Genomic DNA, 18,399 nt, shown 5'->3' with positions numbered 1-18,399 from the left:
GTTCAGCATCCAATTACTCTCGCTGCCTCCAGCGCCGACGCTGTGCCTAAAGTCCATCCAGACTTGTCTATTGTACCTTTAAATCTAAATAATCTGTTGATTCTGGGCTAAAATGGTAAAAAGGTTTAGGCCTAACCCAGTGTTTAGCACTAGCATGATCTCCTGAGAAATCTGTGAGAATAACACCCTAAGGCTGGAGTTACACGAAGCAACTTTCATGCAATTTTAGTTGCAGTTGCATGTGACATCTCCAGCAACTTTGCTGTTACATGAAGCAACTCAAGCGCGATTAATCCTTAAGAGTTTAACGTACCCGTGCGTCAATCTAAGTAATAAAAAAAAAAAAAATAAACATCAACACATCAGTTTAAGCAAAATAAACCATTTTTTTGCATGGGCTGCGTTTCAATCCACAGCACCTGCATATGCGCCTTCTGCATCTGAGGTGAAAGGTGGCAGAGCAAGAGCGGTGTTTGTCAGACCATGAGACATCCCAAAAACAGGTATTCTCATGTAAACATCCGAATGGTTTGGCCTACAAAATATTATTGTTTTGCTCTACGTTTGAAGGTAGCCCATTCAAACGAATGGAAGTAGTTTTGTGGCAACAAAAATAAGGGGTTAAATATGTTTTAGAAATATATAAATAACGCCTTTCCTGTGTTTTCATATAGCTCTAAGATATAGGATAGACACTTCAAAACCTTGTTCCTTATTATTTTTATTTTTAAAGTGTTTGTTTTGATTGGCTCTTGCTTGCAACTAGTAGCATGAAGTTGAAACGTTTCAACTGGATGCAACCAAGTTGCTGATTAGTTGCAGGAGTGGTGTTTCATGAAGCAACTCAATTGCAAGCCACTAGAATTTCGTGCAGGTTGAGTGGTGTAACGGCTGCCTAAGAAGGACAGGATCTGAAAGCGCTACACCCTCAAGCCTGTCATTATTGTTTGGCAAACAGCTGAATACCTAATGAGGGAGCTCTTCTCTGACCTCTGTTTTAGCCTCCCGCTACCAATTAGCATGGGTTGATTGTCAACTGTTAAGTCCCATGTAAAAATAAAAAAAATGGATGACTAACTAAATAAAAATATTGCGTACTCTAATTTGGTATCAGATGATCTAAATGCTTATTTGATAACAGTGCGTCACACCCAAACACATTTATATGGTTAGCCTTGTTTTAGTGTCAGCAGCTGTCCAAAGGCCAATGCCCACTTATTTATTCATAGACCATATGTAGCTTGGAAAGGCCAGTGAATGTTTGAAAATGCTGTGCCATCTAATTCAACGAGTCTATCATGGTGACAGCTCAGGTTTTTTCCTGTGCGCTTGCTTCCTTTATTCATTCCTCACTGTAACACAACATTGATAACAGAAAGCCTTTTAAATGGTGCATGTTAAGTCATTAGCTATGAAAGTTGTGAAAGCTTCTATAAGCAATATGGTTTTATGACCAGTTATCATACACCTGATAACCCAGTAGACCTGCATATGTTTCTAGATGTTAACTCAAGATTTTTTGTATTTGCTTCCCGTGACCTCCAACTGAAAATGTGAATCCTCTTTTGCTTTCCTCATGCTGGTTTAGACTAAACAAGCTCTGTTCAAAAGATGTGGTGATGGAGTATGAAAGCTCAGAAGTCAAATGAATCTGCTGTGAAGGGGAGTGGGGTGCACTAAACATTTTTGATTTTGTCTAGTAAGGAGAATGTCTCCTTGCTTATCTCTTGGAGAGGAGCCTTTTGAATAGTACTATTCTCTTGTATCTGAAATAAAGTTTCCTCTTTAAGTCTAACTTTTATCATGGTTTGATCTGTTCTCTAGGTTTTCTGTTACTTCAGTGGCTGGATTAACTTTTTGTATCACAGGGTTTTTAAACAGGCATACTGTACCTCTTTCTTTCAGTGGAGATCTGTTGATAAGAATGCCTTACTGAATGAATATTGCCATTTTTGTGCCAACATAATATATTTTAAACCTTTGCTTGGCTGTTATCCCTAAGGTGTGTTATCTCCAGGGGTGGATTTTTGACAATTGGTGTCTACTGGTAGATCCCAATTTCTACAAGCAGAGTTGAAATTCTTTACCCCAGGATCCAAAACATGTACTGTGGCTTAAATAAATGTGTTGAAAAAGTGCATATTGAAACAAAATCAATATTTATCTATATACCTTAGACCAGTTGTTAACTAGAAAGACCTACTGAGTGTGCCAGTGTTTCCAAGCATTTACATGTAATCTTCGCTCCAACGTGTAATCAGACCAGCAGTTTTCAATATGACTTACCATATTGACACAGCTCGGTCGCCAGCTACTAATGCTATGTGACTGTGTGCTTGTCACCCTTTCCACAGACAGACTGAACTGACATGGTTATCCACTTCCGCCCTGCCAGAACCTAAGGCTGTGGGAAATAGACTTGACAGACTTGGCTTAGGCAACACACTGACCTCCCAAAAAACAAATAGGAAGTGCACTCGAACTGTGTGGTGGGGCCAGGTTGTTGTTGTCTACATTGAGAAATGGAGATTTTGCTGTGCCAGGACATGATTCAATCCCTTCGGGAAAGGATTTTCTATTATTTTAGACAGTGTGCGTATGTGAAAGAGATGCATTACACAGGCATGCAGATGCTTGCAGGGTACTTTTAGCCTGTGCTGAGTGGAAGGATCCCCTTGTGTTTGGGGGGGGGGGGGGGGGTAATTAAGTGACTTCTTCACTCAAGGCACTCTGCAAAGAGTAGTAAACAGATCATTATGGCTAAGGTGTCAGGCGTGAAGAGATTTATACATAACCCAGGTAGAAATGTGATATTTGGACCCTTTGTACGTAGTTCCTTTGCTGAATACATCTTTTCCAGATGCATTTGATAATTGTATTAATTGGAGATGGGTGATAATACAGAAGATCTCCAAACATCATTAATTTCCCACAATTGTTTTGTTAGTTTCGGAGAATCCCAAATTTATTACGAAAAACGCTTACGTATCGATGCTTCAGTGAGATTTTGGTGGTGGCTTGGTGTGTGACAGTTGTTTCCTGTCTGAACAGGCCATCCAGCAAATGATGTGGACTTTCATGCTGCCCTGTTTTATTAGATTAACAAGGTTCTTCCCTTTTGAGTAGTGTTCAAAACCCATACAGCTAATGATTGAATCTGTATTTTTGTACTGACAACATTAGGCCAGGTGTTTGTAGTTATTTACACTTTATTGGTGTAAATGTGTTATTGATTAATGCAAGCCAAATCGGAAGTAGTGGGGGATTTCATGCGTAAAGCAGGAATTATTTCTTTCTACGACTCTTACCCAGAGGCAGTGATTGGAGTCTCACTGTCACCCTCCCCTAGTATGCTATTTGAGGAGGAGGGCCGGACATGAGGTTTGGCACGACTTCAGTAACTGTTTATGCAGCTGTTATATGTCTGACATCCATGTTAAAACATGCGTCTGTGAAAACTCTTTTTTTATAGAGTAAAGACTAATGACCCATGTTTGTTTCATTATCTTTTGACTTTGATGTATTAAAGTCTGTCCTCAATTCTCCCGAAGTTCAACACTGGTAACCTGTGCGTCTAAACAATTCTTATATAGATTGTAGATCTGGGTGATGGCTCAGTTATCTGAAATATCTAGGTCAATAAATGCTAATACTTTGAAGAGTCAACCCTAGCACCAGTTTGGAATATATTTTTGTTTTGAAGTGCTTTTAAACTTTAACTATGAGGCTGGCTATGCATGTACAGACATAAAGTCTAGGAATGGAGTGAGGCAAAACCCCTTACGACTCTGGTCTTCCTCTAAATCAGATCCTCATTTTACATTTAACATTTTAGTCATTTCGCATTCATCTTAAGATAGCTAGGTGAGACAACAACATCACAATTATAGCAAGTTTATTTTCCCTCAATAAAGTAGTTATCAGCACAGTCAGTGGTAGGAGGAAAAGACAAGTGCCTTTTCTATTTTTGGGGGTGGAGAGCACCGTTGGATTTATTTAAGATACTCTTTAAAGGGGCAGTGTAGTCCAATGTAATTTGCCAGTTTTTTTATGATATTGCCACACTATGAGGTTGAAATAACACTCTGAAATTGTGAAAATTATGATAATGCCCTTTTTGTGTAAGAGCTGTTTGAAAAAATGCCTGGAATTTCAGCCTGTTCAGGTGGGATGGATTTTTTTGGCCCAGATCATGACATCACAATCTGATCTGAATATTCTGACCAATGACCACTCACCTTTTTTATTTGCTTATGTATCCTCTTACTTTGAAGGGGTAAGCGGAGGACTGCCTAGACTCTAGTCTAGAGCCTACTATCTGCCAATCAGGGCTGTATATGTAAAGATATTTTTTATTTGTATCAACACACCAACATGATCTGACTGAGCATTTCAATGGCTAATAGAGGCTCAGGTCTGAGCTGGAGCTGTACTTCCATAGGGGAAGGAGGGCCAAGAGACCAGAGGTGGTAGAACAGAGGTATTTTACGGGCCTATTAATCTACTACTACATTGTTTGCTGTAAATTCTCTGCATGTACAGTTGAAGCGGAAAGCATATCATACCCATCACTGGCTTGCCCTGAGTCCGCCCTTGTTTGAGCAACTTAAAGAAAACTGCAGATGTATGCAGCAATACTGCCAGATGTGCCTTATCAGGCCAGTTGGTTAGCTTGTTAAAAAAAAGAAAGAAAAAAAGACTTTTTTCCATTGAATCTTTGTGGCATACTTCTTAATTATTTAACATCCCTAATGCTTATCTTCACAAGTACCCAATTTTAAAAGTCCAATGCAGCTGTTTCTATCCCAATATCAAATCATTTCTGGGTAGCAATGAAGTACCTTACTGTGATTTGTTTTAAATTCAAATGGTCAAAAAGACACAAAAATAGCTTAATAGCAAAGAGCAATTCTTAAAGCAAGAATTTTGCTAGGAGTGGTCTTATTGGGGAGGGGGAAACTGAAAACTAACTGTTATTGGCAGAGGTTTGGAACTCTTTCTTATTGGTCTGTTAATTTAACACGTTTTATGGTGATGTCACCATGGAAAGGCAAAAGCTCCATCCCACTAAAACAGGCAAAAATATCATGCAGTCTTTTCAAACAGCTCCTACATTGAAAAGGGTATTGTCATGATTCACAGTATAATTCCAGGTGGGAATGTATATAAAACACAAGAAAATCTTTTTTTTTCTTCTTTTTTTTTACTTTACTGTGTCTTTAAGATCAAGTGTGATCAGATTGTGATTTTAATTTGAACAAGGAAACAAAGCACACTAGCATAACCTTTTACTTACACAATAAATAAGTTATTTAATTTAGGAATATTTAACAGTTTTTGACAATCCAAATGTTTCAGATGAAAGAAGAAAAATAAAACAGTAATTGACAAATCCCCTGGCAGTCTCACTGCATACCACCAGCATGTGTATTGTTATACGGAGCAGAAAAGCCTATTGTTATGACTTGTTTAGCATTCTTTTTTAGAAATAGATGTCTGGTGAGATGATGTGGTTAAGAGATTGTTAGACAGTGAGTGAGCATTCATCAGACTACTGTACGTGTCCTATTCAGTGCAGCGCTATAAGATTTGAGGCATTAGGCTTCTCAAACTCTGTCAATAAAAAATTAAACGTAACATGTAAAGTACTGGTTTCATGAGCTGAAATGAAAGATCCCAGAAATGTTCCACACGCACAAATAGTTTTTATTTCTCTCAAATGTTGTGCACACTTTTTTTTTTATGTTACTGAGAATTTCTCCTTTGCCAAGATATGCCACATGTCAGGTGGATGGATTATCAGGAAGCTGATTAAACAGCATGATCATTACACAGGTGCATCTTGTGATGGGGATAATAAAAGGCCACTCGAATATGTGAAGTTTTGTGCTGAGGAGTATTTCTGTCTATAATAAAGTCCTTTTGTGGGGGAATACTCATTCTGATTGGCTGGACCTGGCTCCCCAGTGAGTGTGCCTGGCTGCTAAGTGGGAGGGCTTGCTCATTCATGTGAAATCCGTAGATTAGGGCCTAATGAATTTATTTCGATTTGATTTCCAAACTAACTCGTTAAATTGTTGCATTTTTTATTTTTGTTCAGTATATATATTTTTTTTAAGTTTTTCCAAATAAGTTAGTTAGGCCTAACCGTGCAATCTACACTGAACAAAAATATAAACGGTAACATGAGTTGAGTTGATCAGGCTGTTGATTGTGGCCTGTGGAATGTTGTCCCACTCCTCTTCAATGGCTGTGTTAAGTTGCTGGATATTGGCGAACTGGAATACGCTGTTGTACACGTCGATCCAGAGCATCCCAAAAATGCTCAATGGATGACATGTATGGTGGGTATGCAGGCCGTGGACGAACTGGGACATTTTCAGCTTCCGGGAATTGTGTACAGATCCTTGCGACATGGGGCTGTGCATTATCATACTGAAACATGAGGTGATGGCGGCGCATGAATGGCACGACAATGGGCCTCAGGATCTCGTCACAGTATGTTTGTGCATACAAATTGCCATCGATAAAATGCATTTGTTTATTGTCCGTAGCTTATGCCTGCCCATACCATAACCCCACCGCCACTATGGGGCACTCTCTTCACAACATTGACATCAGCAAACCGCTGACCCACATGACGTCATAAACGTTGTCTGCTATCTGCCCAATACAGTTAAATCCCGGGATTCATCCTCGGAAGGGAATACTTATCCAGCGTGCCAGTGGCCAATCGAAGGTGAGCATTTGCCCACTGAAGTCAGTTACGACGCCGAACTGCAGTCAGGGCAAGACCCTGGTGAGGACCACAAGTACCCAGATGAGCTTCCCTGAGACGGTTTCTAACAGTTTGTGCAAAAATACTTTAGTTGTGCAAACCCACAGTTTGATCAGCTGTCAGGGTGGATGGTCTCAGACGATCTCGTAGGGGAAGAAGCCAGATGTCGAAGTTCTGGGCTGGCGTGGTTACACGTGGTCTGCGGTTGTGAGGCCAGTTGGACAAACTACCAAATTCTCTAAAATGACGGAGATGGCTTATGGTAGAGAAATTAACAATACATTTTCTGAGAACAGCTCTGATGGACATTCCTGCAGTCAGCATGCAAATTGCATGCTCCCTCAACTTGAGACATCTGTGTTGTGACAAAACTGCACATTTTAGGGGCCTTTTATTGTCTTCAGAACAAGGTGCACCTGTGACATGATCATGCTGTTTTAATCAGCTTCTTGATATACCACATCTGTCAGGTGGATGGGTTTTCTTGTCAAAGGAGAAATGCTCAGAGGGATGTAAACACATTTGTGCACAACATTTTAGAGAAATAAGCTTTCTGTGTGTAGGGAACATTTCTGCGATCTTTTATTTCTGATCATGAAACATGGAACCAACACTTTACGTGTTGCGTTTATATTTTTGTTCGGTATAGATACATTTGTTGTTCTGTAAGTTACCTATTCCATGGTAGGTTTACATAAAGCCACAGACATTGATTACACTTGTCCCAACTACAGTATTCAGAGGGCTGTGGAGTGACACTGAGCAAATTGTTCCTTCTGTGTCCTACTGAGATCTTTTGTCTTGATTTATTTAGGCGGGGTGGGCAAAGCAGGCCATGTTTTGTTTGTTCCTGTCATCCTCGTGTTGTAATGCCTATTGGCTGGGTGGCTTCATCTTAGGTGGCCTGAGCAAATAAAGCTTAGCCAAACAGCGTCTCTGTTTTGTGACCCCATGGATCTAAGCCTACACCAATGACAAAGCAGAATACGGTTTTAGTTTGCAAAGTAATTCATATTTTGAAACAAAATAAATCTTTTTTGTTTCCGGTAATGCATAACAGAAGGGCCTACTGCACTGCCTGTGACACTTTCTCACTGGTTTTATTAACGTAGTTTGCTCAAGGCAGACAGACATATTTTAATAACCCCCCCCCCCCATGGATCTTCCCATGATGTAGCCTACTAAAATAATTCAGTAGTCAAGGAACAGTAGCTAGTGGGACAATCACAGGCTTGCCAACACAACTAGTCGTTTTCTTTTCACACTGGGAACTGAGATGAGATCCCACCCAAAGTTTGAATTAATGATGGGGCACTGTCTTTAACCATTAAAAGCAATCGTTACCTCCTTCCCACCCTTGGTTCCTTCCTGCTCATCCTCCTCTGCCTTAATTGGAGACCCCATGGTGGACACTGGTTTTGTCCCAAATGGCACCCTATTCCCAATATAGTGCACTACTTTAGACCTGGGCCCCTAGAGCTCTGGTCAAACGTAGTGCACAATATAGGGAATAAGGTGCCATTTTGAACGCGTCCTCGGATAACCTCCTCCGCCCACCCCCCCAGGATACTACATAGTTGTTCAGTATATTCACCTCAACAATGGTCCACTACGACTAGTCTACCTCCGTCTTGCGAGGGTGTGCATTGATTTTAATCCCCTCACCACCAATCTCTGCCTGCAGGCTGCTTCTGTGTTTACTGCTAAAGCAGGGGAGGAGATTGAGTTGATAGGAACAGCATTCCACTATCATGTGAAGAATTTCTTATAAGTACAAATAAGCCTGCATTTGTTCTAAAAGTTTCCAAATGTGAGAGACTAACAAATTGAAACTTGGTTATATATTTACAAGAACATTAATGTGTAACTGTCAACAGTATTACAGGTTTTCACATGTCCCTAATATACCAGCCTCTGCAACGTACAGCAGTGTTTGAAAGATAATAGCATGGCAACCTTTTCATGTTTGTCAGTCATTTTCCAAATGGCTAAGCCTGTTGTGCCATGGATTTCAACTGTCTGGAACATTTTGATTGACAACCTATAGTACAACAGTATCACCAGTGGCACTGTTTGGTGGAAATAGAGCTGTCAGCTTTTTGGCATCATTGTGGTGTTTCTCATATCCCTTTCAAACCAAGAAGAAAACCTGCCAACTTTAGCATGCTGCCAACTTTTCTTTAAATATGAATGGTATTGCCGGTAACAAAGCCTAGTTTATTTCCACCAACAGACCTAGTCATGATTGCAGTAATGTGTTTAAAAGTCCCGCCAACCCCTCAGTATAAATGTCCCCTTTTCATCTTACGGCTTTGGCTCGCATCCTGAACCTTCTATTGTGGTCCGACGTCATCAAACTTGTCCTTATAATTATGAAAAAGCATAAACAAAATAGCAGTCTGCATGCAGCAACCTATTTCAAACAGCAACTCTACCTGTAAAAATTAGAGGTCGACCGATTAATCGGAATGGCCGATTTTAATTAGGGCAGATTTCAAGTTTTCATAACAATCAGAAATCGGTATTTTTGGTCGCAGAGTTTTACACCTTTATTTAACTAAGCAGTTAAAGAAGAACACATTCTTAATTTCAATGACGGCCTAGGAACGGTGGGTTAACTGCCTTGTTCAGGGGCAGAGCGACAGATTTTTACCTTGTCAGCTCGGGGATTCAATCTTGCAACCTTACACTTAACTGGTCCAATGCACTAACCACCTGCCTCTTATTGCACTCCACGAGGAGCCTGCCTTTTACGCAAATGCAGTAAGAAGCCAAGGTAAGTTGCTAGCTAGCATTAAACTTATCTTATAAAAAACAATCAATCATAATCACTAGTTAACTACAAATGGTTGATGATATTACTAGTTTATCTAGCATGTCCTGCGTTGCATATAATCGATGCGGTGCGCATTCGCGAAAAAGGTACCTAACCATAAACATCAATGCCTTTCTTAAAATCAATACACATGTATATACACTGCTCAAACAAATAAAGGGAACACTTAAACAACACAATGTAACTCCAAGTCAATCACATTTCTGTGAAATCAAACTGTCCACTTAGGAAGCAACACTGATTGACAATAAATTTCACATGCTGTTGTGAAAATGGAATAGACAAAAGGTGGAAATTATAGGCAATTAGCAAGACACCCCCCCAAAACAGGAGTGATTCTGCAGGTGGTGACCACAGACCACTTCAGTTCCTATGCTTCCTGGCTGATGTATTGGTCACTTTTGAATGCTGGCGGTGCTCTCACTCTAGTGGTAGCATGAGACGGAGTCTACAACCCACACAAGTGGCTCGGGTAGTGCAGTTCATCCAGGATGGCACATCAATGCGAACTGTGGCAAAAAGGTTTGCTGTGTCTGTCAGCGTAGTGTCCAGAGAATGCAGGCGCTACCAGGAGACAGGCCAGTACATCAGGAGACGTGGAGGAGGCCGTAGGAGGGCAACAACCCAGCAGCAGGACCGCTACCTCCGCCTTTGTGCAAGGAGGTGCACTGCCAGAGCCCTGCAAAATGACCTTCAGCAGGCCACAAATGTGCATGTGTCAGCATATGGTCTCAAGGGGTCTGAGGATCTCATCTCGGTACCTAATGGCAGTCAGGCTACCTCTGGCGAGCACATGGAGGGCTGTGCGGCCCCACAAAGAAATGCCACCCCACACCATGACTGACCCATCGCCAAACCGGTCATGCTGGAGGATGTTGCAGGCAGCAGAACGTTCTCCACGGCGTCTCCAGACTCTGTCACGTCTGTCACATGTGCTCATGTGCTCAGTGTGAACCTGCTTTCATCTGTGAAGAGCACAGGGCGCCAGTGGCGAATTTGCCAATCTTGGTGTTCTCTGGCAAATGCCAAATGTCCTGCACGGTGTTGGGCTGTAAGCACAACCCTCACCTGTGGACGTCGGGCCCTCATACCACCCTCATGGAGTCTGTTTCTGACCGTTTGAGCAGACACATGCACATTTGTGGCCTGCTGGAGGTCATTTTGCAGGGCGCTGGCAGTGCACCTCCTTGCACAAAGGCGGAGGTAGCGGTCCTGCTGCTGGGTTGTTGCCCTCCTACGGCCTCCTCCACGTCTCCTGATGTACTGGCCTGTCTCCTGGTAGCGCCTCCATGCTCTGGACACTACGCTGACACACAGCAAACCTTTTTGCCACAGCTCGCATTGATTTGCCATCCTGGATGAACTGCACTACCTGAGCCACTTGTGTGGGTTGTAGACTCCGTCTCATGCTACCACTAGAGTGAAAGCACCGCCAGCATTCAAAAGTGACCAGAACATCAGCCAGGAAGGATAGGAACTAAGTGGTGTGTGGTCACCACCTGCAGAACCATTCCTTTTTTGGGGGTGTCTTACTAATTGCCTATAATTTCCACCTTTTGTCTATTCCATTTTCACAACAGCATGTGAAATTTATTGTCAATCAGTGTTGCTTCCTAAGTGGACAGTTTGATTTCACAGAAGTGTGATTGACTTGGAGTTACTTTGTGTTGTTTAAGTGTTCCCTTTATTTTTTTGAGCAGTGTATTTGGCTGTTTTCCCTGCATAACATGGTGAAGTTGTACCTTTTTGTTTTTAGAAGTAGTGACTGCTAAATGCTAACTCACTTATAAGTTTGGTTAGCATACAGAAATCGGATGTGGTAGTCAGTTGTTTTTAACTAATCAGTTGATTGGTAATGATGACATGAACATGTTGGGGTTGACATCCAAACAAGCATTTTACTCTGATTTTTAACTCAACATAGTGTGAAATAGACTTAAACCTAAATGTAGGCTAATTTTGCTGGGAGGCAATGAGGAGCCTCAGGATCTTCCCTCACGCCCCTTTTCCTGACGCATTTCAATGGCAATTCCATTGTTTTGGTCGAGTTCGATTAACCTCTTGAATATTTCTTGCTCATTTGCCGCTACGAAATCGCTAAATTAAAGGAGAATGTCGACGAGAGGTAAAAATGGGTCTGTTTGAAAGGGGATCATATGTTTTTACAAGCAACATGCTGTGAATCCTGTGAAAGAAGTATCATCATGCTGGGAAAGCACCTCTTTCTGACAGAGAGGGGGCTCCCTTTGAATTGCTGGACCTGCCGGAAACAGTTTATTTTAGAGATCAGCTGGGTGAGGGGGATCTTTATACCAGTCTGACAGTTCTCAGAGGCAGTTAGTAACGGGCTATCAGCCCTTCAGATGAAGGACTCGGGCACATTCCTCGGATTCCTCAATTGTAATGTTGCCCTCCCCCACCCTTTCTGAAAATAACATTCAATTTGTTCAGGTTTTTATCTCTGGAGGTTTTACTTGTCAGACTCTGACCCGTCATGACACCTGTTAGAGAAAAACAAAATAGCCCTAATGAGTTGACCTTTTCTTTTCTCCTGTTTAATGTAGAAGCACACGGCCATCTTCTCCCCTGCAGCTCACGCTTTTTTCTTTGCTTACATTAATGGGGTTTGGGTATATACTTGACAGTGAGGACTAGCCTACATGGTGTGTAAGCACACAAGCAATTAAAAATCTACTTCAGAAGTGCTTTAGTTGCCTTTTTAGAATTTGATATGATTTTGATATGAATAAATTTGCCCTATAGGTTACTAGATCATATTAGCAAGGTGTTAACTGAATTGGATTGTGCCCTGAAGTAAATTGATTGCAGTGAGTTCATGCCATGGTTGTTGCTGTATCCGATCCCCATGTCTGTCCGTGTATTGGTTCAGCCCGTGGGAGTGTTGAGTTAATCAGATGTTCTACATATCTCCCGAGCAGATGGAGAAAATCGTGTACAAGGGGAAAAAAAGTTGTCATGCCCACACGTTAAAACTCAAAGCGGTCATTGTTCATCTCCCACGTAAAGAATGTGATGAGGTCATGGGAGGAAATATAATTGGACCATGGTGTGGCTTGGGGCCTTCCCCTGGACATTAACACACACCCTACAACAACCCGTAATCCCCCTCATCCTCCAGATATTCCCTGCTACTCACCCCAGGCTGTGCCTCTACTGGGTGTAAGGGGATGGAGGCCCAAATCCCACAGGCAGATCATCCCAGCAAACCCTGTAAAAGGTGAAAATAAGGACACACCTTAAAAGTAGCATGTAGGGGGAGAAGTTTCTAAATGACACCTCGATAATATCAACCTAGAGAATACTTGATAATATATGTATTTTAAATGGCTGATTTAGCTGTTTTCCCCTTGAATGTAAATGGAGCGAAACAACATATACGGACACGATTTTAGGGCTCTGATAGTTCTACTCATTTGGCTGAACTAATTATGTTTTTCTAATGATTTTCGGAAATAATTAGACCTTTTCATAAGCTGAGGGCTTTAAAAAATCTGAATTTTCAGCCATTAGGAAGGGTTACAATCATCACCCAGGTTTTCAAATAAAATTTTATTAGTCACATGATTCATAAACAACTGGTGTAGACTAACAATGAAATGCTTACTTACAGGCCGTTCCCAACAATGCAGAGAAAAAAAGAAATAATAGAAAACTAATAAGAGGAATAAGTACACATTGAGTAATGATATCTTCGCTATATACACAGGGTACCAGTACCAAGTCGATGTGCAGGGGTATGAAGTAATTGAGGTAGATATGTACATATACAGTGCCTTCGGAAAGTATTCAGACCCCTTGACTTTTTCCACATTTTGTTACATTACATTCTCATTCAAAAATGTGTTCAATTGTTTTTTTCCCTCGTCAATTTACACAATACCCCATGATGACGAAACAACTTTTTTTTGTACATTTTTGATAATTTACAGTGGGGAGAAAAAGTATTTGATACACTGCCGATTTTGCAGGTTTTCCTACTTACAAAGCATGTAGAGGTCTGTAATTTTTATCATCCAGAAAAATCACATTGTATGATTTTTAAGTAATTAATTTGCATTTTATTGCATGACATAAGTATTTGATCACCTACCAACCAGTAAGAATTCCGCCTCTCACAGATCTGTTGTGTTGCAACGATGTTTGTCCCTCTGGAAGGTTCTCCCATCTCCACAGAGGATCTCTAAAGTTCTGAGTGAGTGCCCATCAGGTTCTTGGTCACCTCCCTCACCAAGGCCCTTCTCCCCCGAATGCTCAGTTTAGCCTGGCGGCCAGGTCTAGGAAAAGTCTTGGTGGTTCTTAACAGCTTCCATTTAAGAATGATGGATGTCACTGTGTTCTTGGATCTTCAATGCTACAGACATTTTTTGGTACCCTTCCCCAGATCTGTGCCTCAACACAATCCTGTCTCGGAGCTCTACGGACAATTCCTTCGACCTCATGGCTTGGTTTTTGTGGGACCTGTTTTAACAACCTGTTATTTTTTTATCCATTTAGAATAAGGCTGTAATGTAAGAAAATTTGGAAAAAATCAATTGGTCTGAATACTTTCCGAAGGCACTGTAGGTAGGGATAAAGTGACTAGGCAACAGAATAGATAATACACAGTAGCAGCGGCGTATATGATGAATCTGAAGAGTTAGTGCAAAAAGGGTCAATGCAGTCCAGGTAGCTATTGCTTAACTATTTAACAAATTATTTAGCAGTCTTATGGCTTGGGTGTAGAAGCTGTTCAGGGTCCTGTTGGTTCCAGACTTTGTGCATTGGTACTGCTTGCTGTGCGGTAGCAGAGAGAACAGTCTGACTTGGGTGGCTGGAGCCTTTGACCATTTTTAGGGCCTTCCTCTGACACCGCCTGGTATAGTGGTCCTGGATGACAGGGAGCTCGGCACCAGTGATACATTGGGCCATACGCACTACTCTCTGTAGCGCCTTGCGGTCGGATGCCAAGCAGTTGCCATACCAAGCGGGTATGCAGCCAGTCAAGATGCTCTCAATGGTGCAGCTGTAGAACCTTTGGAGGATCTGAGTGGATCTGAGTTCTGAGGGGATCTGAGATCTGAGTCTTTTCAGCCTCAGAGATTGAATAAGAGATTCTGAAGAGATTATCTTATTCAATAAGAGATTGTCTGCAGAGATTGAATAAGAGATTTGGTGTGACTGACTTTTCTCCCAGGGAGGCGCTCCAACTTTCAGCACCATTTTCACTTACAGCCTCGCTCTCGTTGCTAACACTCAGCCTGAAGCAATCGGCTTTGTATTTTGATGCCTTTGTGGGATGTCAATGAAACCTTATCCCAAACCCAATCACTAATAATCAGTTTTATCACCTCTCATCTCTGACAACTGAGAGGTGTGTTGAAAGACCCTTCATCAAATAGCCAACAGCAAAGCATACCACCTTGGTTTAACCCAAGAATGTGAACAATAATACATTCAAAGGAATTTGACATCAAAAGAACTAGCCTCGTCTCAATGGGTGGGAAGCCACCATATGTCCACTTTTAAATAACTAGCCCATAACCACATACACTTTTGCATCCCCCCCTTTACGCTGGTGCTACTCTGTTTATTATTTATGCATAGTCACTAACTCTACCTACATGTACATATTACCTCGATTAACCGGTGCCTACCCACATTGTCTATGTACCGGTACCCCCTGTAAATAGCCTCGCTATTGTTATTTTACCCGCTGCTCTTTATTTGTTACTTTGATTTGTTACTTTTCTGTTTTTTATTTAACCAACAATGCAGTATAAAGAATAATAAGTGTTAAGGGCTTGTAAGTAAGCATTTCACTGTAAGGTCTACATCTGTTGTATTCGATGCATGTGACAAAACATTTTGATTTGGTTACTCATTTTCTATAATACATTTGTCATTAATGCATACATTAGTTTCGCAAGCCAATGCTAACTATTGTTAGTGCAATGACTGGAAGTCTTTGGTAAAAACGAACATGTTCATCTGACTCTGGGGAAGTAGATAAAGGGTTTCATTGCCAAAATAAACTGTTGTCAAACATTTTAGGTAGTGTCGTGAGGAGAACTGGCAGAAACCACCTGGCACTGAACATGTTGGAGTCTTCCAACAGCCACAGAACGTCAAGTACAAAATGTTCTGCATGTTGACTTAATGGCAGTGTGTGGGCTTCTTCCTCTTGACTCTAATGTTCTTAAGGAAAGATCTCTTCTGTGTTAAAATAGAATGAATGAGATTGTCTTCGGGAAAAGGTACCATCTGTTTTTCATACGATGTTCACGGTTTATGAGTATAGAAATTGGCTATGCGATTAACAGATTATAAACTCAGATTATGAAGACGCCCCCTCCCCCTTGGTAGTCATTTACAGAAAGGTCCCAGATCTGTTTGTTGAAAAACTCTGGTCTTGTGAGGTTTGTCTGCTTACAAGTCCAAGCTTGCAGTGATAACACACAACTTGTGTTCTAATGACATGTTAGAGACCATAGGAAACATCAGTGTGGCTTGTCAGAATGTTTGGCAATGTGAATGCGGATTTCACATTTCCTCAAACCAGCCGAATGCATCTTTGAGTGTCGGAATATATGAGCGGAATGTGCATATAATTACATGATTCGTGGAATATTACATTTGACTTTTTCGTTACAGTATGTGATAAAAAGTCCTTGTTTAGTTCTGGCCATTCATGGTTCAACAATTGTAAGCCAGGCACAAATTCTCAGATTCAATCAATGCTTGATTGTTGAACATCCATGTCTTCTTCTCCAGAACTTTTGAATTGCTGATCAAAGACGATCCTCTTTTTAGAACAGTCATGAGCTTTCATTCACATTTTAACAAGAAATGTCTCCATACACAGCCCCTTTTCCCCCTAACTTGTCTCTGTTCTCCCTCTCGAGTCGTTCTCTTATCAGCCCTCCCCTTTACTGCCCTAGCGGAAGCACATTCCAGCAGAGAGGAAGAGACGAAGCGAAAGGTTTTACTCTGCCCATAATCTGTCCACAAAATTGAGCCCGCGAAGTGAGGAATTTTTGCATGGAGGTCAATGATTGTCGAATTGTCAACACATTTTTTTTTCTATTGCTACATGAGGCTCATTTGATCGAATAGAAGTTCCATAATGGTTAGGTTTTGTTTTTACAGATGCACTGATCTAAGCGGACGCACGTGGCATTTCGACAACTTTGAAAAAGACTACTATCGGAGTTGTGCCTGTTGTCAGAGATAGATGGAGGACTCATCATGGATATAACCTGTTTTAGCATGGATATTGCCATTGAGGGCTTCCACCATTTTAAAGTAGTCAACTGGATGGAGATTTCCTATGAGTTGGGAGCGGTCAGCCAATTAAAAATAAGAGAATTGACTCATTTTAAATGGCCTCAATGACACTCAGATGCTATAATGGCAAAGATAAAAAGATGAGTCTTCTATCTCTGGCCTGTTGTTCACACACACACGTATCTGCCCTCTCACTGGCTAGAATGGTCCAATCTGAACTTGCCTCCTCCCGCCTGCCTTTCATCTTTGAGGACATGTATTTACATTGTTAGAGCTGCCACTTGACTATCTTGTCAAATATAAAAGATAATTGATTCCAGACAGTTCACTCTCCACCTCCCCTCCCCCAACCACCATGTCACAGCCTCACTCTACTACAACATGCTTGAGGAGTGGGCAGGTGAACACATGGTTGAAGTCCCCTCCCTTAGTTATCGGCTGTCACCCACAGGAGTTTCTTTTCATTTAAAACATTACTGCGTTTGGAGCTCTAAAATATATTTCAATGGTAGTGTTAAGTCGGTTTTAACCAATACCGATTTATTACGTATTAGGCTGTAGCATAACTATAGCCTGACAGATATCGGTTGATAGATATTATCGGACAGTATTAGCCTTATACAGAATATTTGTATTGGTCTTTATTCCACCGATAAAGCGGCCATATTCTATACATAGAATGAACAAATACTTGTGCTCCTTTGCGGTATTAGGGTGCTCTACGAGCTGCTCATTGAACATCATTCAGCCTGTAAGTCATGATGTGAGAGTCAGTGTTCGTAGTGGTTTGACGGTGAGCAGCTTGCCACAGCTGTTTTAGAATAAGTAAATAATCAAAATTACACTTCACCAAGCAAGCAGTCCTATCCTCATCATATGCTCACTTGGTTAATGTTAGCTGGCTAGCTAACCAGCAATGTAGTTAGGCTCTCTCTAGCCAGCAAGGTAGTTAGACTGCTGCGCCCCCTTGGGAGGCCCTTAGGCTAAGGCAGTGCTAGAGGCGTCACTACCGACCTGGGTTTGATCCCAGGCTGTGTTGCAGCCGGCCGCGGCCAAGAGACCCATGAGGCTGCGCACAATTGGTGCAGCGTCGTCCGGGTTAGGGGAGGGTTTGGCCGGCCGGGATGTCCTTGTCCCATCGCGCTCTACCGACTCCTTTGGTGTGCCGGTCACATGCACGCTGACATCGGTCGACAGCTGTACGGTGTTTCCTCCGACACATTGGTGCGGCTGGCTTCCAGGTTAAGTGAGCATTCTGTCAAGAAGCAGTGTGGCTTGGCTGGGTTGTGTTTCAGAGAGCGCATGGCTTGCGACATTCGCCTCTCCTGAATCCGTACTGGAGTTGCAGCGATGGGACGAGACTTTAACTACCAATTGTGTATCACAAAATTGGGGAAATAAAGTACTAAATAAATAGAGTAATTAGCTTAGGTAAGTGGCTAGCTAGCAAGCAATCTCAAATCATCAAATCAAAGTTTATTTGTCACGTGCGCTGAATACG

General features: G+C 41.7%; 1 protein-coding gene across 1 annotated transcript in view; it reads left to right on the top strand.

Annotated features, from left to right (window-relative positions):
- LOC129824004 (laminin subunit gamma-1-like) overlaps positions 1-18,399 on the top strand; it is a 75,367-nt gene that overhangs the window by 21,227 nt on the left and 35,741 nt on the right. The gene's annotated exons all lie outside the window — the stretch shown is intronic.

The sequence above is a fragment of the Salvelinus fontinalis genome, chromosome 26 (genome assembly GCF_029448725.1).
Source record: "Salvelinus fontinalis isolate EN_2023a chromosome 26, ASM2944872v1, whole genome shotgun sequence".
Classification (NCBI taxonomy): Eukaryota; Metazoa; Chordata; class Actinopteri; order Salmoniformes; family Salmonidae; genus Salvelinus; species Salvelinus fontinalis.
Note: the sequence above shows the minus strand (reverse complement) of the source record. Positions and strands in the feature narration are given on the sequence as shown.